The sequence below is a fragment of the Canis lupus genome, chromosome 3, assembly GCF_011100685.1.
Source record: "Canis lupus familiaris isolate Mischka breed German Shepherd chromosome 3, alternate assembly UU_Cfam_GSD_1.0, whole genome shotgun sequence".
NCBI classification, from domain to species: Eukaryota; Metazoa; Chordata; class Mammalia; order Carnivora; family Canidae; genus Canis; species Canis lupus.
The window spans coordinates 2,252,551-2,277,744 of record NC_049224.1 but is presented as its reverse complement, the minus strand read 5'-3'; the positions used below and the strand labels follow the sequence as shown (position 1 = coordinate 2,277,744).

Genomic DNA, 25,194 nt, shown 5'->3' with positions numbered 1-25,194 from the left:
TTAAGAAAGAGAGCTTGGAAGAGAGCATTGTGGAGGAGGGATGGGGAAGAAAGGTCACAATTTCCCCCTGAATAATATATCAAGATCTCTGACCCTTAGCATAGCCAGGGTCCTTATTTTTTATTATTATTATTTTTTTTTGGGGGGGTCTCCATCTTTTAATGCTCAAAACCTTTTTGTTTTGTTTTATCATTTCAGAGGACCCACTTTTGTTAAGGGGATGGAATGGATGAGCTACAGAAAAAAGTTCTCCAGGTTAAAGCACTTACTCAGTGGAGGCCCCATCATCGCCTGAAACACTTCACCTCATTCAAAGAAGAGATAGCCCACATCTACCTGCAAGTTTTACATGATGGGACTTTAAGGTAATGGGTTCTGCCTCAGGTAACACAGGTAGAAATAGAATCGCAGGAGAGGATTCTCGAATGCTGACCACAAGGCGTGGGGGTGAACTGCCTGGGTCGGGGGGGGGGGGGCGGCAAAGGGCTGGGATAGAACAGGTGGGATGCTGTCCAGCTAGAGGTCCCTCGGAGGACAGCTGGTCCAGCAGCGGCACGTCGCAAGCAAAGCCCACGCATCATTTGTTGCTCTAGAGTAACATAAAATACAAGATACAGCATCTGCTCTAGTAGGGTGGTGAGGGAGGGAGGGGGCACCAACGGGGGCGGGGGGGAGGATGCACTGACGAGTACCAGCTATTGTCACTATGAAGAACCAATAGAAGGTGGATTGCAAATAGATCCCCACTGGGAGTCATGTAAAATTCAAGGAAATCTGCTTTGGCACCGTCTTGCGACAGCATACGTATGCAGCAGCAGATGAGTAAAAGTGGCGAGTCCTTCTGGGAATGCAGTGGTTACCTTTCCCCACCCCATGGATATCGAAAATGTCACTTGTTACACCCAAGCCCAGGGGAGCGGAGGGAAGCGGCTCGCCCTGCAGCATCTGCTCTCCCTGCCGGCCTCCCGCCTCGCTGGCGGAGGCTGCTTCCGAGGCTTGCAACGCCCGACGCTCCCATGCCTGTTCCGTGGCAGTGTCGTGTGGTGTAGGTGCCTACAACCCAGTGTGTCCGAGCTTCCCGCCGTTAGCCACCAAAGGCTACCATCTTCACGTTTCTGAAATAGGATTTAATGAATTTACATCCATTGAAAGAAACCCCTTTCCCTGACTGCGGCGATGCTGGAAAAGGAATACGTATTTGTGGCAACTTATCTGATCCAGTGCAGTTCCGCACAAAACAATAACTGCCTCGATTCCAGCACCACCTTTTTTTTTTTTTTCCTCCTGGAGTGCATTTTTGCAAATCAGGGATTGCGGCAGCGTTAATTAGAGAGACCTTTGACTTTATTAGATGGCAGCCGTTGACCTCGGTTGGCTTCCCAAGCTGAACTGAGTCCAAATGACTGGTTGACGGGCTGGGTGTTGTGACAGATTTCTTGACTGTGCCGGTTTGCCTCAACGAAAGTCAGCATTGGGACAAAACAATGTTACATGCAAAGTCAACAGGTATGTGTTAGAAAACGGTGAAATGGAGACACACAGACTCTTTCCAGGGAATAAATTCCAATCATAAATATTGGACCTTACAGACTGGATTTCGGATAATAAAATACAGGCCACGTGGTTCTCCCCATCGTTGCGCGTCGGCGCCCCTGCTCCCGGAGTGCCCACCGCAGCACCCTCAGGTATAGCAGCAGGGGCTGCCACCTCTCAGATGGGACTGCGGTGGTGGGGATGAGGAAGAGGGATCTGATGGGCGGATTCCACAGAGGAGCCCCCTGAGAGTGATTCCATGTAGGGGCGGAAGGATTTGGAAAACTGAGCTTTTCCTCTTGGAGACAGCATTAACGGAGCGCTGGGCATGTTCAGCTCAAGGTGCCAGGTGATGTGAAGGTGACAGAAAGTGAATGGTTGAGCATGGTATCCTGATGGAAGGGAGCCGCGGCCTGAAGATGTCCCTCGGCCCCCAGAGAAGCAGGACTGAGCCTCCGGGCTGGGGGTGGCCGTGGGATCCCAAGGCCAGTTGCTGTCCGGGCCTGGACTCGGTGTGTGCATGTCTCGGGGACACTGAAGAGACACTAACGACTGGGGGGAGGCACAGTAAAAGGCCAGCAGGGTGTCGAGACCCATATGGGAGCTCATTCCAATGCACCTCATTTGCAGAAGAAACTTGGGGTGTTCTGAAGACCAGCTTGATCTGGGAGCCTGCGTGGCCCGTCCTGGTCAGTTGGTGGCACACGCCGTCTCCATGCCTGGGGTTCCTGCTTCTCCCGGGGCTGCACCTGGCAGCTCCTGTGTCCACGCCACACGGATGCAGGCTGCTGGGCCCTCGGGTGCCCACAGAGCCACGTCTCTCTGAGGCCGCTGTACTGCATGGTGCCAGCCCCAGGTCCTCTCCGGGTGCCCAGCGGCGTGGGTCCCCGCCCAGGGGGACCCTGTCCTGCATGCGCCGCCTCCCCCCGGCTCCCCTGCAGCTGCTGTCAGGTGGCCTCCTCCAGGGGGCCCGGGGTGAAGGACCCCGACTCCAAAAATCCCACAGGCTTCTTGGTTCGGTCCTTGCCCCGTACCTGCCCTGAGGCAGCGAGAGAAGCACAGAGCTGGGGACCTGCTTGGGCTGCGACCTGGGGTGGGGATGGGGTGGAGCAGGCACACAGGAAGTTCTGGGTTTGAGAGCCAGTGCCCCAAAGCCTGGGGACCCACAGGCTGGGCCAGGTGGGGGGAGGCGGGACCCAAGATCGCTCCTTCCTCGGTGCTGCCCTGGCCGCAGGACGCTTGGCTCCTGCAAATGCAGGGAGGGGGACGCATGGATTTCCCACTTCGACATTTCCTTCCAAGGAGCTGACACAGTAGAGGTTTACGCTCAAAAGGAGATTGGGTTTCCCTTGCTTTCTGTAGAGTGATCTGGCCTTGCAGGCTGTCCCCCCCCCCCCGCCCTCCCCTGCAGGCCCCAGGTACACGGGCTGCCCCCCCCCGCAGGCCCCGGGTGCATAGGCTGCCCCCCCCCCCGCAGGCCCCAGGTACACAGGCTGTGGGCCAGTGGGGATGCGGGGGCTCCCGGCCGGCGGTGACAGGCTGATGCAGCATAGAGGACACGGCCTATGGTGCTCTTCAAAATAAATCCGTATTCTGGGTACCGGAAGGGAAACCAGGCCTGAGGGGCTTGCAAGGCAGGCTGAGCAAGGATGCAGCCGAGGAGGGTGGGAAGCGCCATGGGGTCCTGGCCCTGACTGAGGGAGGCTTTTCCCTGAAGACTGCTGGCGAGGAGGGAAGGCAGGGGTGGGGTTGGGGGGACAGCACCCCCTCCGGGCGCCCCATTCTAGTGTGGCCTGCCCCGCCGCGTGTGCACGCAGAGGAGATCCAGAGGAGGAGCCAGGAGCGGGTGAAAGTGGTGGCTCGGGGGCTCTGGGGTGACGGGCGGGGGCCCGGGCGTCGGAGGAAGGAAGCAGCGCCGCGGGGCTGCGAGGGGTCGCTCGGGCGTGGATGCCACCCTGGGGTGGGCTCAGGCTGGCGGAAGGGCCTGCTCTCCGTCCCTGCCAGCGGCGTCAAGTGCTAGAAATGTCACGGGGCCTGGGCGCAGGGCTAGCTTCCCTCCCCGCTGTGGGTGTGCAGGGGGTCCCGCAGGTGATGGGGTGACGGGGTGACGGGGTGAGGGCCCTAGCTGGTGCAGCCAGCGCCCACCACTTGCGTGGCCTCGCTCGGCCCTGGGTGTCTCGCCTGCACGATGAGGATGGCCTTTGGAGCTGCGGGATTAAATGAGGTCACCTAGCGATTTATTCGTTAAGTCATTCCTCTTTGTCCCCCTTGGGTAGCGAGGACACCAGTGTCGGGGGACAGTCTGCCTCCACAGAGGGTACAGACCACAGACAGCTGGATGTGGACATACAGAAGAGAGGGTCAGGCCCTCATCAGCGTCCGAAGCGGGTGGAGGAGACACGGTGATGGGGTGTGAGGCAGGGCCTCCTGACTAAGGGGGTGTTTGGGGAGCCGGGGAATGAGCGCTGGGAACAGGCCATGCCTCTCCCAGAGGGAAGAGCGCGCCAGGCTGTGGGGCAACAACAGAGGAAACTCTGAGACGGGAGCCCACTTGGCGCACTTGGGCAACGACCGAAGGCCGGTGGGACAGGGAAGGGTCGTGGGAGAGGAGGCCCGAGGAGGGGCGGCTGACGCAGGGCCTCGTTGGGGATGCGAGGCCCTGACATGTGCAGAGGCCGGAATTAAAGTCTACAGAAGGCGCTTGGTGTGTGTCGGCTCCGTCCTAGAGCCTCCCTAACTCAGTCCTCGCACGGCCCCGAGCTGGGCCCGGGACTGGGACGCTGCGTGAGCTGCCGGCCGGGAGCGGGGCCAGGTCTGAGCCGTCACTGCCGCCTCGGCACAGCCTGGGCCCCGCAGCAAGCAGGTTGCCCCGCTGTGTGCAAACCTCCAAGGACAAGGGAACCCACAAAGCAAAGCCCTTGACGGCTTCTCAGCGTCCCAGGAAAATATCCCTACCCCTCAGTAGGGTCCGTGGGGCTCGTGCAGAGGCCGCTGCCTCCGCCTGGAATGCTCTTGGCCCTCAGAGCCCCGCTCAGGGTTGCTCTTCCCGGGCGGCCCTACTCACCCCACTTCTCGGAGCTGGCCCACCCTCCAGTGATTTGCTTTCTTGGTTTCTTGTTCCTTCATGGCTCGCTTCACCCGGCGATGCTTTCATTTGTTTATTTACTCATTATTTTTATCTCTGTGTCTCCATTCCCCTTGACCCTAAGCTCCATAGGAGTAGGCGCAATTGGCTAAGTATTCCTGGGGCCAGCACTCAAGACGTATTTTTTTGAATAAATTAATAAATGGACAAATTAATATTTTTTGAGCAGATTTTATGGGAAATTTCAATTTTTTTTCTTTTTAAACAATATAGCCATTTGGAGATGGCTTGATTGAAGAGTCACAGTCACTTACATCAAAGTGTTCGTGGTTTTTCTTTTCTGTAGATGAGAAGGGACAAATAGGACTTTGATGTACCTCCCATTATTTACATCATTAATTTCATGTATTGTTTATGGTTTTTTATGTGGCTGCTGCTTATGATAGGTTTCTTTCTAAGGGGGAGTATTCTAAAAGCCAAGAGGCATCAAAATGATGATTCTTTTTTAGCCTGAGCAGGTACTATTTACATACGAATATTTGGAAATATGGGAAATTACATGAATATACATGATTCTTTAATCATTAATTAAGGCATTGGTTCAAACAATAATTGAGCACATCTACACAGCTGACAATGTGGTACGTCCCGGAGCAAAAAGATAAAGAAGTCAAAGTCTTTCTGTCTGGGGAGTCTATAATTGAATGAGAAAGACAGCTAAACACAACGAAAACCCATTTCGACAGGTTCTACGCTAGAAGGAAGCCCAAGGCATAAGGGGAACCTCATCCCGTCAGGGGGCATTTGTCAGGGAAGGCTCCCTCCATGGGTAAGTTGCCTGGGAAGGAAGGCAAAGGACCAGAAATGGGATTCCTGGCTGAGGGAACAGTGTGTCCAAGGGTACAGGGGCATGAGGGGGCCTGGAACATTCTAGGGGCTGCAGGCAGAGCCATTAGAGTCCGTCCTACGTGGATATCCTGAAAAGGCTCCATACTGGTCACACGCAGGCTCTATCCCCCGACGTGCAGATTTCTCCCCAGGTTTACCCCCCTTTCCCCTGATAGCTGTCTTCCCCTCCGTTCAGGGTTAGCCTGGATACTCCATACTTACTCCAACCCACAAGTCCTCTCTCATGATGTCCCTAATCCCTAGGATCTTTCCTAGTCTCTTACGGCAAGTCGAGCTCTTCGCTGCCCTTCACGGCCTGTCTCCACTGCTGCCCCTTCCAGAAAGATTTCTCCAACTGCAACCTGTCCGTGGTGATCTCTCCCAGCTTTGAAATGATTTCACCCTTAAGACAACACCCTTAAGAGTCTATTCTATCATCTTCCATCATCTTTCAGTTATTTCAAGTGTTAAGTTCGCATTCCCGACTCATTCATGAGTTTAGCAATGGTCAGAACCCCTTTGTGACTTGAATTTATCTAGCTCAGTTGTGGGACACGATGAACACGTGTGGACATATTACAGTTTGGTAAATACTAGCTGACGCCTTTTTTTCCCCCCAAGGGCATGGCTGTGTGTTGATTGTGGTTTGGCGTGCCTCGCCTCGTGAACCTGGGTGGTAAAATGAGCACCGGTGTGTCCTGTGACCTTGGGCAATTGAGAAGAATCAACTAGATCTGTATATGTCAATATGTACACGTCACCCAAATGTTGACGATGTTGAGTGGAGATAGCAACTTGCACAAAGGTACAGGATGACACTATCTGGGTAAATTAAAAAATATATATATACTATATCATATTTTCTAATGGTAATATATACTAAACATATTTAAAAACATGTACATACAATGGAATATTCCTCAGCCATTAGAAACCACAAATACCCGCCATTTGCGTCGACGAGGATGGACCTGGAGGGTATGATGCTGAGTGAAGTAAGTCAATCGGAGACGGACAAACATTATATGGTCTCATTCATTTAGGGAATATAAAAAATAGTGAAAGGGAATAAAGGGGAAAGGAGAGAAAATGAGTGGGAAATATCAGAAAGGGAGACAGAACATGAGAGACTCCTAACACTGGGAAATGAACTAGGGGTGGTGGAAGGGGAGGAGGGCGGGGTTGGGGTGACTGGGTGACGGGCACTGACGGGGGCACTTGACAGGATGAGCACTGGGTGTTATGCTATATGTTGGCAAATTGAACACCAATAAAATATAAATTTATAAAAAAAAAAATTAAAAAATTAAAAAACGTATACATATATAAATATATACATACATATAAATACATACATACATACATACGTATTTTCTGATGGCCATATATATGTGTGTTAGAGTATACCCGACATCTACACATGCCAATTCATGTTCGTGGATTCAGAGGGCAAGGGTCAAAGATGATTGCAACGTGATCTATTTTAGTTTTAAAAAACAAAAAAATCCTGAAGCACGGAAAACATTTCCAATAGTTAATACGTTGCAGGGTGGTTTGTTGTATTATTTCTTCTACTTTTTCCCTATTTAAGGATTTTCCTCGAATGCGTGAATATGTATGCGCACATAGAAATTGCACGTGTGCTCAGGAGCTGCAACGTCCAGGAGGAACGGAGGCCACGAAGGTGCAGGCCTACAGCTTGAGCAGCTCTGTCACTGTGAGGAGGACGTTTTTCTCATAAAATATTCAAGCCCCTGTGTCTCCCCCATTATTGCACCTTGTAGCTCTGGAGATAATTCTTGTAAAAATAACTTCTGTGGCCTCTGCATGGTGTTTGGTTTTGCAGGAGGCTTCGTGAGGCGATGTGGGAGCTGTCCCAGGGGACCTCAGCTAGCTCGCTCTGAGTGAGCCGAGGCCTTCTCTCCACCTGCTCGGAGCTGGGATTTCAGGTGAGGCTAATGGGCTTTAGTTTTGCCGGTAGGTGGACTCCACGGGGCCTGGATTTTAATGCATGAGCCCCTGACGTCCCACGGTGAAGAGTGACTCAGGAGAGTTACTAACAGGGAGAAAGCGTCAGGGCCTGCTGTTAGGATTCCTGTTAGAACTGAGGGGGTGGGCTGGGTCGGGAGGTGGGGGCCACCCAGGGACCCCAGGACAGCGCCAGCTTCCGGGGTCTGAGCTGCTCTTGCTTAAACTCACGTCAGCGGCAACGACGGGAAGACCTTGAATGAACAGACTGAGCCGAGTCAACAAGGCGGTGCGACCTTGCAGCCTAGCAGCCGGCGGAGACCGCGGAGACGCGTGGCTCCTGACGGCAGCGCCAGGCTCTTACCACCAGCTCACAGACGGGGAGGTTTCCTTGAGATCCGCGGTGGCCTGGGTTCCCAAGGGTAGGCCTTGAGGTGCGCATCCCAAAATCTTGGAAAATTGTGCCCGTGGACCTGTGTGTACGTGCATGTGTACGTGTGGAGATGCCAGTACGGCAGCGCCTGTGATCAAGCAACGGAGCAAAGCAGCACGTTGGCACATGGCAGCTACTAAATTGCAGGTTCCTGTTGATGTTGTTTTTTTTTTTTTTTAGGATTTGATTTGTTTTTTCATGAGAGACAGAGAGGGGCAGAGACACAGGCAGGGGGAGAAGCAGGCCCCCTGCAGGGAGCCCCATGTGGGACTCGATCCTGGGACCCCGGGGTCACGCCCTGGGTCGAAGGCAGATGCTCAACTGCTGAGGCACCCAGGTGTGCCCCCACTATTGTTATTATTTACAATAATGATGACATTTGTTGGTTTAAACTTAGAGGGGGAAAGCGCACCGAGGGGGGCCTCGGTAGAGGCGAAATGGTCCGCCCTAGTGCACACACCTGACTCACACGCTGGCGGCACGGAAGGTCCCCTGGAAGCGGCCCCCCCCTTGGCTGTTGAACAAAGGCATTGAGCTTCCATGGGGCTCGCTCCACAGTGCTCGCTGCCTTTCTCCAGCGCTTACACTGACCTTGCAGCATGTCGTGACCACCACCCCTCGAGAGCTTCAGAAACTGAGGCGCAGTGAGGTGAAGTAACCTTCCCAAGGCCGCAGAACGACCAAGTGGCAGGTCTGGGATTTGGGCACAAGGGCGGTGTCCCTGCACCCACATTGTGCAATGAGGTTGATCCGCAACCCCCTGGATGGTGCTCGAGCAGACCTCGTTTTGTCTTTGAATGAGCGGTTTCTCTCCAAACAAAGATTTCTCATTCCTGAGGGGGCCCACGTGCGCCTTTGTCATCGCGGATACACTCGCAGAAGGAAGAGAGCCGAATGGTCAGTGTTAACAGCTGATGTGCATTTGGCACCTACTGTGAACCGGGCACTGCTTTCGGGGCTGCCCCTGTGTCAGTCTTTCAATCACTTGATCCTTGCGATGCCCCCCGAGGTAGGTGCCACCATTACCCGGTTTTACAGTCGAAGAAGTGGGGCGTTCGGGGGCAGAGCTAGGATTTCAGCCCAGGAGTCCAGTGGAGGCCGACTGGCTGCTCGTCGCCCTGCGGGCTTTAGGTCACGGCGACACAGTCGTGCGCAAAGCCAAGCGGCAGTTGGCGGAAAGCGTTCCCTCTGCCTCGCAACCCAAGGGCTCTGCTTCCCAGAGTGAAAGACGTGCCCCCCCCAGGACGTGTCGCCGGCATCTAACGTCGGAGCAGTTAGGCAGCAGCAGGCATTCTAGCCCATATTTACTGAAATCCGGTTAAATGTCTGCCCGGTCTGTGATCTTGGAAATCTACCTGGCGGTGACGACCTGCTAAGCGGGTACAGTGTCCTGGCGGGATCACAGAGTGCCGTCTCCGGTGGCTCTGCACAGGCGGGCTTTTGCGATGTTATTTTTATGGAAAGTCGTGTTTTTGGTTGTCTGATTATGCGCACTCCCGGCTTCGCTTATGTTCCACGTTTTGCTTGTTCTCCTTTCACAAATTTGCCTTCCTTGTGATGGGGCAGCGTATTTTGGGTTCCAATGGGTACGGTAGCCTGGGACGCTGCAGGCCCCAGGAGGCCTCAAGTAGTCAGAGAGAAACAGGTGGAGGGGGTGGTGGTAAGAAGCACGCAGGGGAGCACAGATGCTAAGTGTCATCCTGCTCATCACCCTTCCTCGCGCACCTGGAGGCAGGGCTTGGGCCCCGCGTGCGGCGGGACGGCCGGGGCTCCTGGCGCTCCAGCGGGGCTGCGGAAGCCAGCGGCCTCGCCCTTTCTCCCCACGGTGCGTCTGTGGTGCCCGCCGGGGCCCATCCGCTGCTCTACAGTCGCCCGGGGCCGCGTCCAGGGAGCCGCGGGTGTTTGGAGACCCGCCATCCGTTACCGGGCAGATGGGGATCCATGGAGCCGTGTTCCCTTGATGCCACGGTCTTTACCCTCAGATGGTGGAGGTCAGGAGGGCCTTGCCGGAGGCACAGACAGCTGCACGCGCACGCGAGGTGGGGACGTGGGTGGGTTGTGCCGTGTTGAGCTCCTCCGACGTGCACGCCCTGTTCCTGGGAGGACGAGGCCGCTGGGGGGGAGCGTGCCCACGGCCTCACCTTCCTGCTCCTCTCAGATGTGGGACTTGTGAGAATAATTCAAGACAATCGCTTGCAGTCGTGGGTGACCTGTTTATTTAGATGGTGTTCCGGGGCATCTGCATTTTAACCCAACTTCAATCTTCCTCCAAGGGCATTGATGCATTCTAGAAGGAAGAAACTGGGCAAGCAAGGGCAAGCAAGCCTATTTCTGGAACTGGACATTGCTTCCCGGTGCCCTTGGATGTTGAATTGCCACCTGTTTGCTATGACTTAGATGTTTGAATTTCTTAGCACTTAATAGTTTGTGTATTTTGTATTAATAAAGCAATTCTTTAACAGAAAAAAAAAACAAAACCCACAAATGGCCGTATCGGCTGCATGCGTTGGGGACTGAGTGTGGGTAGCGAACACTCACGTGTAGAGGCGCCTGAAATGTGTGCCGAGACTCTGTCAACTACCAGACACAAATTATAGCAGTGACTGTAGCTCGCTCTTTCTTTCTTCTTTCTTTCTTTCTTTCTTTCTTTCTTTCTTTCTTTCTTTCTTTCTTTCTTTCTTTCTTTCTTTCTTTCCTTCTTTCTTTCTTTCTTTCTTTCTTTCTTCTTTCTTTCTTTCTTTCTTTCTTCCTTCCTTCCTTTCTTTCTTTCTTTCTTTCTTTCTTTCTTTCTTTCTTTCTTTCTTTCTTTCTTTCTTTCTTTCTTTTTCTTTCTTTTAAAGATTTTGTTTATTTGAGAGAGCCAGAGAGCGAGCAAGCACAGGTGAGCACAGGTGAGTCAGGGGAGGCAGTGGCAAGGCGGCAGCAGGCGGCCCAAGGGGCTCCAACCCCAGGACCCCAGGGTCATGACCTGAGCCCCCCGGCACCTCCATACGTAGCTCTAGCTTGAAGGACCCACGCGACTAGGAGGGACTGCAGAGGACTAAGCCCTGGGCTCCCTCACGTCTCCGGTTGCTGGAAGGACCGTGCGGCCCTTCTCTTGGGGGCCCGGGCTGTCACCCCTTCCTGGCTCTGGGGGCCATGCCCGCCCGTGTGCTTCTGGCTGGGGGCACGTCACCACTGAAAATCATTCCCATGACAAGCCCACGTCGGGCAAGGGCCGCAGGACAGAGCTGTCCCCGGCGTGATGTGCCCCCTGGACACCCGCAGAGCTTGGGGAAGTGCAGACTGCTGGGCTCACCCCGAGTCCTGCGTGCTGCTTCCCGGGGGGCCCGCGTGGGTCTTTCCTGCTTTGAGAAACCTGACCCAGGCCTGCTTTCCATTCGCGGTGGCCAACACGAGCCTGTGGGATAACCCCCCCGGGCTGAGGTTAGAGAGCCCGGCCGCCCGAGAGCCCAGGGCTGACCCCACAGCCGCTGCCCCTGGCGAGCAGCACCCGTTTCTCATCTGAGTTCAGATCTTTGTGACAAAGATGATAACACTATGGGCAGGAGGGATCCTCTGTCCTCCCTCATGAGACGTGACCTTTTTGGAAGCAACGCACCTCCTCTCGTAATGATGAATGAGAGGCAAGGCACCTGGAGGGGAGGTAGGAAAGGAGATGGGGGGTAGGGGTGTGGGGGGTTAAGGGCCAGCCCAGGGAAGCCCTGACAGCTTCCAGCAGGATGACCCACCAGCTGGGCCTTCGGGTAAGGTCCACGGGCTGGCCAGGGCCACCCACAGGGGTAAAAGGTAGGAGGAGACCTACCATGAAGCCTTGTCCAGAGCAAAGCGATGGAGAATGTTCCAGAAGGATAAACACTTACACTAATGCCTGAACGATTAGCTCTGGGATGGCCCTTGTCACAGCTGCAAGAGCAGTGGTCGCCTGAAATGGGACTCCTCCACGGGAGTGAGGACGCAGCCGAACTGAGCTCCGGATCTGTGGATGTAGTGGGAGGAGAGTCTTGAGTGACGGGGGAGGTGGAAATGCAGACAGAGCACAAGACAGAACCCAACCACGTGCAACAGGAAGCACGTCTGCGTGTGGGGCTGGGGAGATGAGCGCCCCTCGGTGATCAACACAGAGTACAGAATAGGTGCATTTATATGTGGAAAAACCAACGCCATAGCCTAAAAGCTTTTTTTTTTTTTTTCTTAATGAAAATTTGGAAATTTGGACTAAAGTTGGTGTCCCAGAGCATGGTTTTGAGAGAGGCCATATTCTGTATCCTTTCAACTTTGGGCTCTTTCAGTAAATTTTGGGGATAAGAAAATTTAGTCGTACCCTTGGTCAGGTCTCCCCACTTCTGTTAGTTCCCAATACAAAGTCACAGGATGTTTAAAAAAACAAAAAAACGAAACGCGACACGGTCAGTCGGCGTACTCACTGTCTTGCCATCTCTCCATCCTTGGCTTGGAAGCCTGCTCGCCCCCACGAACCTGTCCGTCCGGTTCCTCCCAGGTGCCTGTTCAGTACAGGGCCTTGCACACTCCACCTGGTTTTGAAACAGTAGTGGTTTCCATAGTTTCTAGGCTTCCTTCCCAACCAGACGAACTCCCTGGTTCCAAGCCCGAGGCTAACACGGGTCTAAGAGCAGCTCTGGGGAGAGTAGGGGCGGCAAAGAGGGTAGACTAATGTCTAGGGCGGGTGGGCAGGGGTAGCATCCCTGTCTACACCACAGCTATCCCGGCTACAGGCTTCCTGCCTCTGTCCTCCGAGCGACAGAGCAAAAGATTCAGACCAGTACATCCTCTCCCTTTCGCCCCCATAACGAACGATCGTGCTGTCGTGAAATGATAAGATCTGACGCGTTCTCTGCAGACCACGTCTTCCCAGGCAGGCATCTGCCTTAAAGCCATCTGTCCGCTTCTCTTCCTTATCTGTCACGTCTCCGAGAAACCAGCTGCGGAGTCTACTTCATCCTGAAAGGCCATGAAATATTATTGATCAGAAATTGGAGAGCATGAGGCTTAGTTGCTCCGTCTCCATCCATACAGTGTGGAATAAAATAAAGCATGGTGAATTCGATTAATTTTCATCGGTATAGAAAGCCAAATGAGAAAACTCATTCCTCAGGGTGTAGTTTTCTTTCTTTCTTCTTCTTCTTCTTCTTCTTCTTTTTTTTTTTTTTTTTTCTATGTCTCTCCCTTTTCTTCTAGTTAGTTGGTGGGAATTCTCATCTGTTTTGTGTCCTGGTACTGATTAGGATACATATTTTGGCCTAATTATTTTTACTTGCTTACTTGTCATAACTTCTGTGCACAAAGAGGTGATTATTCACCCAAGCCACTTAATCCTAATCCTTTCCCAAACTTGAAGTTTAATCTAGAGGGTGGTTTATTTTTTATTTTTTTATTTTTTTATTTTTTATTTTTTTAGAGGGTGTTTTGAAATTAGCATCAGAGAAAGAGCACTGGCTTTTTGGTCCGATAGCCTAGCATCGAGATTGGTTCTTATACTAACTTGCCCTGAAATCTGGGTAGGATATTTTGACACGATTTACTTTTTTACATATAATTTAAAACGAAATGACCTAATATATTCATTAATTAATGATCATTCAATCATGTACCCACCCATCTTTCCATTTATCTATCCCACCAAAAATTTGTTCTTTCAAAAGATATTATTTATTAGAACATGGGCCAGGAGGTAGGGGGAAAGCAAACTAACCAGAAAATGTCTGCTCTTGTAAAGCTTAAAATCTAGTAAAGAAAAAAGAAAACAGGTTACAGATAGTCATACAGTGTGTCCAATGATCATGGGGGCTATGGAGAAAAATTAAGTTGGAATGTGCTAGAGAGTTATGATTTTCAATTGAGCAAGCAGGGAAGGCTTCCCAGAGACGGTGGCACTTGAGCCAAGACCTAAAGGAGGTGAGGGAGTGAGTCATACAAATATCTGGGTACAAAGTGTTTCAACCAAAGAAACTAAAATACCTGAGGCAGGAATGCACCTGCCATTTTCAAGGAAAATCTGGAAATCAGTGTGGCTGGACTGGCTTGGGGAGGGGGCTGAGGGCGGAAGAGCGGGGAGACAGTGGGGGCGGATGACATAGGGTCCCACAGGCCACTGAAAGGATTTTGGGTTCATTTCTGGAGGAGATGGGGACTCACGGGAGATTTGGGACCAGGGAGGGACATGATCTGACTAGGGTTTTGGGGTCTGTGCTGAGAACAGGCTGTGCTGGGTGGGAGGTGGACGCAGAGAGAGTCGTCAGGGGAATAGGCCGGGGAAGTAGTGGTGAGGTCCCCGGTGAGAAGTCATAAATTCTGATGTTTTGAAAGTCGACCTGGGTAGATTTGCTATTGAGTAGTGCAGTTGCTGGGTCATGGGTGACGGGCACTGAGGGGGGCACTTGATGGGATGAGCACTGGGTGTTAGACTCTATGTTGGCAAATCCAACTTCAATAAAAATGAATTTTAAAAAATTTAAAAAAATGCTATTCAGGAAGGGGAAAAAAAGAGAAATTAGGGACATTTATAGGATTTGGGCCTGAGGGATTTGAACCATAAGCTGCCCGGTACCGGGATGGTAGCATGGGACCAACAGGAGGGAGGAGCAACTGGACGGGGTGAATCAAGAGGCAGGTGCTGGACTGATGGGCTTGAGATACCTGCATCCCGTCGTGCTGCACGCTGGAGCCCAAGCACGCTGCGTCCTTGGGGGGGGGGATGGGCAGGGGAGCCAGCGGCAGGGCCGACGATGGGGCAGCCTCCCCAGGCCTCAAAGTCCTCATTCCTTATGAGCCTGAGTACCCATAACCACGACCAGTGGACACAGTGGCCCAGGCTGCAGGAACGAGTCATTTTTACCCAGAACTTTCCTCCAGGATACAGATGGGCAGCCCTCCCCGTAGCCCAGACTTTCCATCACTCATTCAGCTTTCAGACCAGGCACAGATGCCACAGCTCGTCTGATCCCAGTCCCTCTGTGGACACCGTGGGGCACGAGACTGGGAGACCCTCTCTGGCCCCATGCACACCTGCACGCCACACCTTGATGGGGATGCAATTAGGTACCTAAAAGTTTCAGGTGAAATCAAATCCCCCTGCTGGTATTTCTGACGTCCGCCTTTTCATTCTATGTATTTTTGCCCAATTTTTCGCCTGAAGCTAGGAGTTGTGCAGATTAAAGTGTGTATTCGCCAGCATGCCAACAGAAAAGAAATCGTTTTGCCACCATGCGCGATGACCACGGAGACCATGTGTTTTTGGAAAATTGTCTAAGATTGGTTTTGAATGAAATAAAGGGGTATCAAAAATATAGTTAGGGCAATTTATTTTATTTCTTTTGAAGATTTATTTATCTGAGAGAGAGAGAGAGAGAGAGAGAGAGATGGGGGGAAGAGGAGTGGAGATGGGGGAGCCAAAGAGAGAATCTCAAGCAGAGTCCCTGTGGAGAGCAGAGCCTGACGTGGGGCTCGATCCCATGACCCTGAGAGCGTGACCTGAGCCAAAATGAAGAGTCAGGTGCTTGACCCACTGTGCCACCCAGGTGTCCCTACTCCAGGCAGTTTAAAATTCATGTCTACATCTGAGTGAACTCCTCTAAGAATTAAAGTAAATGTGCTGGGTGGTAGATTATAAGTGTTTTACTTTTCTCTTTTCAAGGTTTTTATTATTTGAAGATATACAGGAAAAAAAATACCCATTGCCATGGTTGTGTATTAGGTTGATAGCATGTGCTTGAATATTTGATATTTGAATATTTCCTGGAACCCCCAGGAAGAGGTTTAGAAGCAACACGCGGTCAAGAGCAGGAACAATGAGAAGGCATCTTTTTCGTTTCCTGGGGGGTCTCCTGTCCTGTGGGGTTTGGGGCTTGAGGTTTTTTAGAGAGTCTCTCTCTGTGTGTCTGTCTTTGCTGGATGCTCGTAAGACAACTTGGGCTCTGTAGACTTGGACCGTGACGGGCTCACTGAGGAGAGAGAGCTCGTGCTGGCCACCCCGTTCTCTGGCTCGCCCCAAGCTTGGAGAGGACAGCAGGTGCAGGAATAACTGTTGTGGCCTCTTCACTAATAGCACTCACTTCCCCAGCTAACTGGTTCTTTTCCACTCAGCGTGATTTTGCAAGAAATGGTACCCACAGCTCTTACGTCTCGGGCCTGACTGGGGGGTCTGTGGACCAGGCCTTACACAATCCATGTCCTGCGCTGCAACTGAGAGGACCACCGCCCGCACAGACAGGACTTCAGGGCCGCAGGTGCCCCAGACTGTGGGAGGTAGCAGATGGGATGAGGTCAATGAGGACAGAAGCCAGGTGAGAAATAGGGCCAAGTGGAGTGGATGGGGTGGAGGCAGTGAGAATACGTTACCTCGTCTCAGGCCTGCGTCCCTCGGACTCTCCACCGCTTCCCTTCTGTCCTTCAGGTCTGGGATCCAGTAAATCACCTTTAATTTTTTTTTAATTCTTTGAATTTTGCTGCTGTTATTTTTAGCCAAATAATAGAGGTGAAGACAGTGGGATGGCCACTTTGTTCTGGAAGTCCGAGTCCATGTCTCCAACATAGGCAGAGGCAGGCGAGAGAGAGAGTAAGAGAGAGAGAGAGAGAGAGAGAGAGACATTGGTGGCATATGGACACACATGGAGGTTTTTGTGCTGTGCTGAATTTTTTGCGTATCTTTCCCCTCAATTTGGATCTTAAAGGATCGCATCTTCCAGAGGGACGGAGGGGGAGGAAGGAGGTGTGAGGAGGGGGGAAAGGGAGGAAGGGAATAGAGGGAGAAGAGAAAAGTAAGAAAAGTCCTTTCTCCCAAAGAAGAAAGGAAGGGCAAATCCCTCCCCATCTCCCTCCTGCTTCCGCAAGCATACATACAGGCCCTCTCGCCTTCCTCCCTCGCTTCCTTCCCTCCCTCCTTCCCTCCCTCCTTCCCTCCCTCTCTTCCTTCCTTCCATCCATCCTGAAATTGAGCATAAGAGGGCAGAAGTAGATGAAGACCCCGATAGTAGCAGAGGACACATGGTAATTAACTGAGTTAATCACATTTACTGGACTTACTAATAACTGTTTAATGTACAGCGTCCAATTTAAGCGAGGATTTAATGAAGTAGAAGCATTCGAGGGAGGAAGGGGCCTATGGTCGATGGGAAGGGGCCTATGACGTGGTCGACGGGAGCTAGACGCTCTGTATCCTTCGCCTTGTTCAGGTTTATGAGGGGCTCTAAGTAACCCTATAAATTACGTGTGCTTCCTGACCTACCTTAGGTGAGAAAGAAAACCTATTGGCTCCCATAATTGACTAACTCCAAGCTGAGAACTGATTTTGGGAGGGGCTTCACTCAGTGCTTAGGTGACGTCATCAGATCCATGTGTGGGTCAGGGCCCTGTGTCCTGTGGCTCCGGGCCCAGGGGTAATCACGTGGGTGGTGCTCCCTGGCCTCGAGCAGCTGTGCCCTCTCTTTCCCCTCACGTTGCCCTTGCTGTTCGGCCTACTGGGCGCACCCTGGAACCTGGAACCTGAGGTTCCTATTATGCCAGCGTCTGTGGAGGAGACTCGGTTTCCATTACAGCACGAACCAAAGTCCTAGAACTGAGCCTTGTTAGCCTTTCTCTACATTTGCAAGAACAGTTCAGATTATTGCAGTTCTTTGGAGCCGGACCACGGTGATGCTAAGTCCTGACACTGGCTGTGTGACCTGAGATATGTCCTTGAGTTCTCTGAACCTCAGACATGGTCAGAGCCTTCCAGCTAAAATTGAGTGCCAGGCGTCTGCTATGAGATAATGAGCATCATATAACCTGATTTGTTTTCGTAGAGATCCGAGCAGCCAACACTTGGGGTCAGGACCTACAATATACTTAACTCAGGAAACTTGGTGCCTCGATTCTTCTGCTGACTTCAGATAGATTTTATTTTTTTCATCTTTAATTTGCCTTTGATTTTTATTCTTAGCAGTAGCCAGAAGACAACCTATTGAAAGACAAAGGTTATGGTTGCCCAACTTTTGCCTGAGAGACTCGACTCTGATGTTTTCTTTCCAAGTAGAAAGAAGCTTTTAGTAATTCATTCTAAACTTTTCTCCTCTCCTCAAAATCTGAAACTTTTGTATAATTAGCCCCCCCAGGTTGTTCTAACACTGATTTCAATTGTACACGTTTATTTTATTTATTTTATTTTTTATTTTTGTACACGTTTATTTTAAAGGACACTATGGAGACTGTGATTTTTCAGTCTTGTACATGCTTATTTTAAAGGATCGCTATTTCTGTTTTTCTTAGATTTTTAGCTTTCCAAAGGCTACATCCGTGGTAACGACGTATTAAAAACTGGACTCATATCTGTCATATGTGAAATTATACACAGGGAGGGACAGTAAGTAGCTCCTCGGCCCTCTCTAATCTCCAGTGTGCCCGTCCTGCCCAGAGAGGTCCCTGATGCTCAGGCTGTGTGACACATATCGTAAGGTGGGGTAACATCCCTTTTGATAGGAACGATCACAGAAAGATATTTAGCACAAACAAGTATGCTCTTGGGATTCATTTTGAAAAATTAGGGGGAATTTAGCATTTGTCATCTTAGATTCCCTTTGAAGTGAGTTTGGGTTATGAGAACACATACTCATCAACAAGGCTGAAGTAGCCGAGGCGCACCGTGAGGCTGGGAACTCACACAACATTGATGTAGTTCAAAGGTGGAGACGCGGCTTCTGCCCACTGAGGCATCCTCGTGCGTAAACGCTTCGGGGATCCAGTTCTGTGAGCTTGGAAGATTATCTTTCATTGTCAGAACTTTCATGTTCTTAGGACATAACCATAAAAAAGAGGAGATCTTCAGGCCTCCTTCTCCGCCTTCTGGTAGAGTCCTACATCACCGACAGTATCGCACACTTTGAAACCAGGCACATTCCCCTGTGGGGAACGTGGGCAGCTTTTTGTGAAAAACATCAGGGGCTTCGGGCTTAGAGGAGATAGGAGAGCTGCCCCCAAATATTTGGTGAGTTTTCAAGTGAAGAGGGCCCCCAACGGCCAACCGGGTGGAAGAAGAACCGGTTGGATGGCAGATTTTAGAGGACGCCAATTGAATGAGAAGTTTCCTAAGACTTGTAACGGTTCAACAAAAGAACAAGTGTCCCCAAGGTCTTCAAGGAAGGGGGCCACCTGATATCAGCCAGGGGTAGAGGACAGAAGCAAGAGGTTCAGCCTAAGGTTCACGGGCCCTCAGCATCTCCTGAAAAGAAAGGATTCCAAGTAATTTCTTGGTCCTGTTGGCTACATTGACATTCTGAGTTGTGAAGAAGGTCGTTTATCCTGTCCCAGTCTCAGAATCACCTCCGTGTATTATTTTCCCCCCAAATAGTGGAATGTAAATACTCCAAAGGGCACAGGGGGTTTGCGGGAAGGAAACATAAAGGAACAAAACGAGTCAGATGGGCATTGGGATAAAATGGAGCTAAAGTCTGTTGAGAAGGGCTTGTACCTCCTGCTTCCTTTTGCCATGTGGAAATTGAGACCCAGGGTTGCCAACTCTGAATTTTCAAGGAAAGCAGGAAATAAAGGTTTTTTTGTTTTTGTTTTTTGATGTGAAAGCTCTTGATCTTTGAAATGTTGGTGACTAAAAAACATTCAAAACACTGCAGGATTGAAGGGGGGGCAGGGTTTCAAACTGCAAAGCCAGTTTAGCCCTCAGGTCCCTTTCCTGTGACATCTGGAACAAGCAGGGAGATAATAAAGTGAATGAATAAGTAACTATCTTGGTCACAAATGAGAGCCACAGATGAGACTTTGTGATTTTTCAGTCTTGTATCACTAACTTTGTCATCATTTATGCCATGTGATACCTTAATCGTGGGGCTTGGGTCTCCTAAACACATTCGCTGTCCTCAGAGCAGGAAAGAGATCTCAAGAGTGTAAAAATACTCCAGGTGCATGTATGTAGTCAGGGCTCCTTTGCAGAATATCGTCAACAGCGTACCATATTGGGGGTATGATGGGGTGGTGCAGTCGGAGAGACTTGAGGTGACATTCCTATGTCCTCCTCACCAGTGGGTGACAGTGGGAAGGTCACTTAACCTACTTGAGTCCTAGGTTTTGGGCCCAAAAGTTGGGGAATAAGATACATACTCACAAGGTGGGTGTGGGTTTGAGTGGAAGGAGGTTTATGAAGCACCCAGCAGAGGGCTTGATGCAAAGTTGAGTTCCCTAAATTTTTCTCTGGAATCTTCCCTCTCACTCATTTAGAGGATTTTCTATTGAGGGGCATCTGGGTGGCTCAGCGGTTGACTGCCTGCCTTCAGCTCAGAGTGTGATCCCGGGATCCAGGGATCGAGTCCTGCGTCGGGCTCCCTGCATGGAGCCTGCTCCTCCCTCTGCCTGTGTCTCTGCCTCTCTCTGTGTGTGTCTCTCATGAATAAATAAATCTTTAAGAAAAAAGAGATGATTTTCTGTTGAAAAATATGATGATTGTCGGAGTTCCTCCAGGAAAAACAAACGAATGAATCAAATAAAACAAAGGACATAACCAACACAATTCATGTGATGGTTAATTTTATACATCTTAGCCGGGCCACAGTGCTCGTATTTGGTCAGACATTATTCTGCATGTATCTGTGGAGTTTTTTTTTGGGGGGGTAAGTCTAATATTTAAGTCGGTAAACTTTGAGTAAAGCAGATTTACCTCCATGATGAGTGTGGGCCTCACCCAATCAGTTGAAGATCTTAATAAAACAAAAGCTGGCTTTCCCAGAGCAAGAAGGGATTGTACAGCAGAGAGCCTTTGGGCTCCGACTGTGTATGTAGACAATACATGTGGATGTGTGTGCATCTCTACCCATCCCACTGGCTCTGCTTCTCTGCAGATCCTAGCCTGATAGGACCAGCAATGCCTCGACCTGCAGTATAGGATGTATAAGAGGGTAATTGATCCATTTCAAGTGGTGATGACTTATGCAGGGGCTTTGTTTTGTGATATTTTTGTGTCCTGAACTGTGTACCCCCACCTATGGTCCTGGAAGTAGGGCCAGATGCGTCCAGTGCCAAGTGCTTTGTTAGTGTGACTTCACTAAAAATCCCAACCAGTGGGAAATACAGAAGACAGAGTCGCAGCTGCTGCCCATTGGATGACTCATCTTTCAAATCCTCCTTCCCCAGTGCTGGGGAAGAAGAAAAATTCCTGCTCTTGGTAGTTTATATCCTCCCCCTTCAGCAAAGGCTCCTAATGTTGCCGGGAGGGAGCGTGCAGAGTTGAGCTAGTTAGGATTTCACGTGCACGTGCTCACGAAGTCTCCATGTGAGGGAAATCTAATAACTGCAGAAGTTTCACGTGGGGTCCTTTGGGGCCCATATATTGTCATGTTTTGTGTTTGAGCAGATTTCAGCAGTGATGATACTAACTAAAGGGATCTGCCTTATCCTGACTGTATTCAAAGTAAAAACGGGCGTGGGTGGACAGTCGTCCAGGAATCATGCCATTGACACGGTGCTGTGACATCACAGGGTGAGGAAAAGACAGTCACTTCGCTGCCACCACTAAACACGCCCGTTTGTCCCACACCCACGCTACAAGGCATGGCTGGGTGACGCTCCTCACATGTAACCTGAACTAGCTATGGGTCATAACCCAGGGCCTCCTTCCCACCGTGAACAGGATTGCACCAATCAACATTCGTTCTGTAGTTTATGGGGGATTGAATGTCTCATCGTTTGGGGGCTGGACGGGGATGACACTGGAGGTGGGAAGGAGAACCTTACCTTTCTTTCATAAAATGAGAGCAGCCCTACGGGGAAGGTGGATGTGTATAAACTCTTGAAAGAAAAAAGAAAGGCTGGCCAGGCGCTTGTAGAAAACCAGAAGGTGTTGAGGGGGTCATCAGGAGGTTCTTGGGGCTGAAAGAGGGTCTGAGTCTCTTAACGGAGCGAACCTTCAGTTTTGAACGTCGCTTACAATCCAGGGGCATCAGTGCCCCTTGACATGCCACGCAGGGCCTCCAGCTCCCAGCCGGACACCTACAGAGCCCTTGGAGCAGCGGCGCCCCAATAGGGATTCAGACCTCTATTAACTGGAAAGGCCTGGAAAGTTGCTCCCACCAGATGTTGGACGGCACCCATTAACTGAAAGCAATGGCTAGTCACCATTTTTACGTTAAGGCCTTATTAAATAGATTCTTCACTCTTTCTTCCTTCTGATGCTGCTTTTACACAAATTTCATCTCACATAATTCATTCCTCCTCAATTTCCTCCCATAATGTCAAGATTTTTCAGACATTTCTCTTAGTTTTGTTTTATTTTTTTCAATGTCTTCAACTCCTTCCACATCACCATGATAGGTCTTTTGCTTTGAATGTGGCTCATCATTGTAGCATCAGTCTTCTAAAATATCCGTACGAGGACCTTTTACTCACAGAGGAACGATCATCTACATTCAAATGTCTTCTCATACTTTTTACATCTTTTGCAAGAGGGTAAAAGAAGAGAGTAAACAGTTGTATCCGGCCTTGGCTTCGCTGTGTCTGTGGCGGTGCAAGCTGGCACACCCAGATGTGCACACCCCAGGCTTGGTGCATGGCTCCCGCCGTTCACCCAGTCACCCAACACAGCCACCCAGGCCTGAGCCCACTCCCTTGTTCCCCAAGTACTCTGTAACCCTCTTCCTGGACGCGGTTGGCTCCCTGATGTCTCTGTATCAGCCTCCAACCCTGCTGCAGGTGCCATGATGGGAAGATCCTAGGGATCTACCCCGCCCCCCGGACTATTTCAGCTGCCTCCTGTTTCTATCTCGCCTCCTCCATTTATTCCATGAATATTCTTGAGATTCCCTACCATCCGCTGTGTTGGGGCGCTCATCATGTTGGGCAAGACTGACGATCACACCGTAATGGATGTTCCAGTTAACGAGGGGAGGGAAACGTGAATTCTGTGATCACAAAAATGTGTGAGCATAGAGTCTCAGCTGCCACAGTACCCACTGCATCCCCACCACACCCAAGTCTCTTCCCAGTGTTTACAATCCTCTAGTACCTTCCCATTGCCTTTAGGATAAATCCCAAACCTAGTGAAGTGCATGGCATGTGTGTCCTCTGTGCTCTGGTCCCTAAGGTCTTTCCGACCGCTTCTCCCCACACCGGCATCCCCAGCAGCCTGCTTTGGCTTAGGCTCTTTTTGCTGCTTGAATGTTCTTAGCTGCACTAAAACTGATGACTTTCCTAGACTCAACTCAAACATCAACTTTAATTTTTGAAAGCCTTCTTACCTTTTGCATATCCTTTTTGTTTCTCCAGCATGTGACATGACCTACCTTTGTGTCCCTCTGTCCCTATTTATTTTTTTAAAAGACTTTATTTATCCATGAGAGACTCACAGAGAGAGACACAGAGACACAGGCAGAGGGAGAGGCAGAGGGCTCCTGCTGGGAGCCTGATGTGGGCCTCGATCCCAGGTCTCCAGGCTCATGCCCTGAGCCCCCCAGGTGCCCCCTCTGTACCTATTTAAAGGTGCATCTCACCCCGCAGCACTTCATTGCTCTTGCACATCCACGTGAGCACCCGACCCAGTAGATGAGAAATGCGGCGCGGTCCCAGGCCCTCCTTCATTCTGCACCTCTGCATCCTCGGGGCCGGCTCCTATGACTGACACCTGGCAAGATAGCTCACTGCAGACGAGCATGTGAATGAGTAATACAGCGTCAGCAAGGGGTGGCACGTGCTTGTTCTGCACACATGGTATCCATCCTGCCATCAACCCAAAAGGAAGGGTTGCCCATTCACAGATGGGCTCAGCAGGCCACACACGTGTAAGGGACGGAGCTCGGCCGTGAGCAGGAGTGAACGACTGAGCGCATCAGTGACTCAGGGGAGCAACTCAGGAAATCTATGATCGCGTCCTGAAGTTCAAGTGGTCTTTCTTCTGTGGCTTTGGCGGAAATGATCTGTAGTTGGGGCTGCTCCGACTCTACCCAACCGGCCGTGTGGGCAAGGCCTTTGGTCCTCATGTATCAATGAGGAGGCCGTGGCATTGCTGTCCCAGGTTTTCGGCGAGGACCGACCGAGATCCTGCGTGGAAGGTGCTTTGCACCGCGGCAGGCACGTGGGGAGGGCTACAGGGCTGCAGCTCCCACTCTCACCTGCCCTCACGCCAGGCATTCTTTTTTTCCCCCCTCCTTCTAAAGTTTTAAAGAGAGTGCAGAAAACACTAACACAGACCTCGGTGCACACACAGGAACCCAGTGCAAATCTCATTTACAGATGGAGTCAGAACATCACAACACTTTACGGTTATTGCTGCAGTCGTCTTGTGCCTCCCTTCCCAGAGGTAAGGCCTCTACTGATGTTGGAGCTTGCTCTTCCTCTTAATTACTTTTTATACTTTTGTCACTCCTGTGTTTATGGAAGGACGATGTACACAATCGTTCTCTACGTGCCACTAAAATCTGTGTAAAAGAGTTATATTCTGTCTTTTTCCTGCAGCTTGCTTTTTCATGTTACACTTCTGAAGTTTACCTATGTGGGCACATCTGTCACTGGCTCGTTTATTCTATGTCGTGGAGATGCTACCAATTTACCCATGACGTGAACATATATTCATGGATATACATTTTTTAAAAATATTGGCTATTAAAACTCATTGACTATCCTCAATATACATCTTACTGTGCACATATGAAAGAGTTTCTTTTTGTCCTTTTGCAGCTAGGATTTTGGGGGAGAATTAAGCCTCCTCTAAGGCCTCTGTCACATGTAATGAATGAATACGCTCCTACGAATCTAGAATGGAACCAGCAATGTACTTGGGTGAACAGACAAAATTGTTACCCAAATTATTTTTCTATAGGACAGTTTTCTTACAGAACCCTGACTGAGAGGGGCTATATACAGAAAGAGAAATACTAGGTTATAGGGTATATATTGGTTCAACCATGTGAAATTGTCAATATGTGATCACCTCTGATTTTACAAAAACGGCAATTTTATATAACTTGACACGCATGCCTTTAACTCTGAAACACTTTGCCTGTCTGATGAGATGGCATTTTATTGTTTATGGTATTTTATTGTTTTAATTTGAATTTACTGAATTACAAGAGAGTCTAAGAATCTTTTTATATATTTACAATTTGGCTTTTCTTTTCTATTTATTATAATTTTTGCCTCTCCCTTCCTCCCCGCCCCCATTTCTCTAACCTTTTGCCTTTAAACATGCATATATGTATGTGATAGTAAATATCTTCTTTCTATCTTTGGGCCTTTACAATTTTTGTACATGGTATCATTTTATGCAGAAGTTTAAATTTCACTATGATCGAAATTGTCA

At 50.3% G+C, this 25,194-nt stretch overlaps 1 long non-coding RNA gene across 1 annotated transcript; it reads right to left on the bottom strand.

Annotated features, from left to right (window-relative positions):
- Positions 1 to 4,842: 4,842 nt before the first annotated feature.
- Positions 4,843 to 12,553, bottom strand: LOC111095033. The gene is made up of 3 exons (XR_005356271.1): positions 12,335 to 12,553; positions 11,771 to 11,886; positions 4,843 to 4,958 (listed from the first exon to the last, which is right to left on the bottom strand). It is a non-coding gene; the product is annotated as an uncharacterized LOC111095033 (long non-coding RNA).
- Positions 12,554 to 25,194: the final 12,641 nt, after the last annotated feature.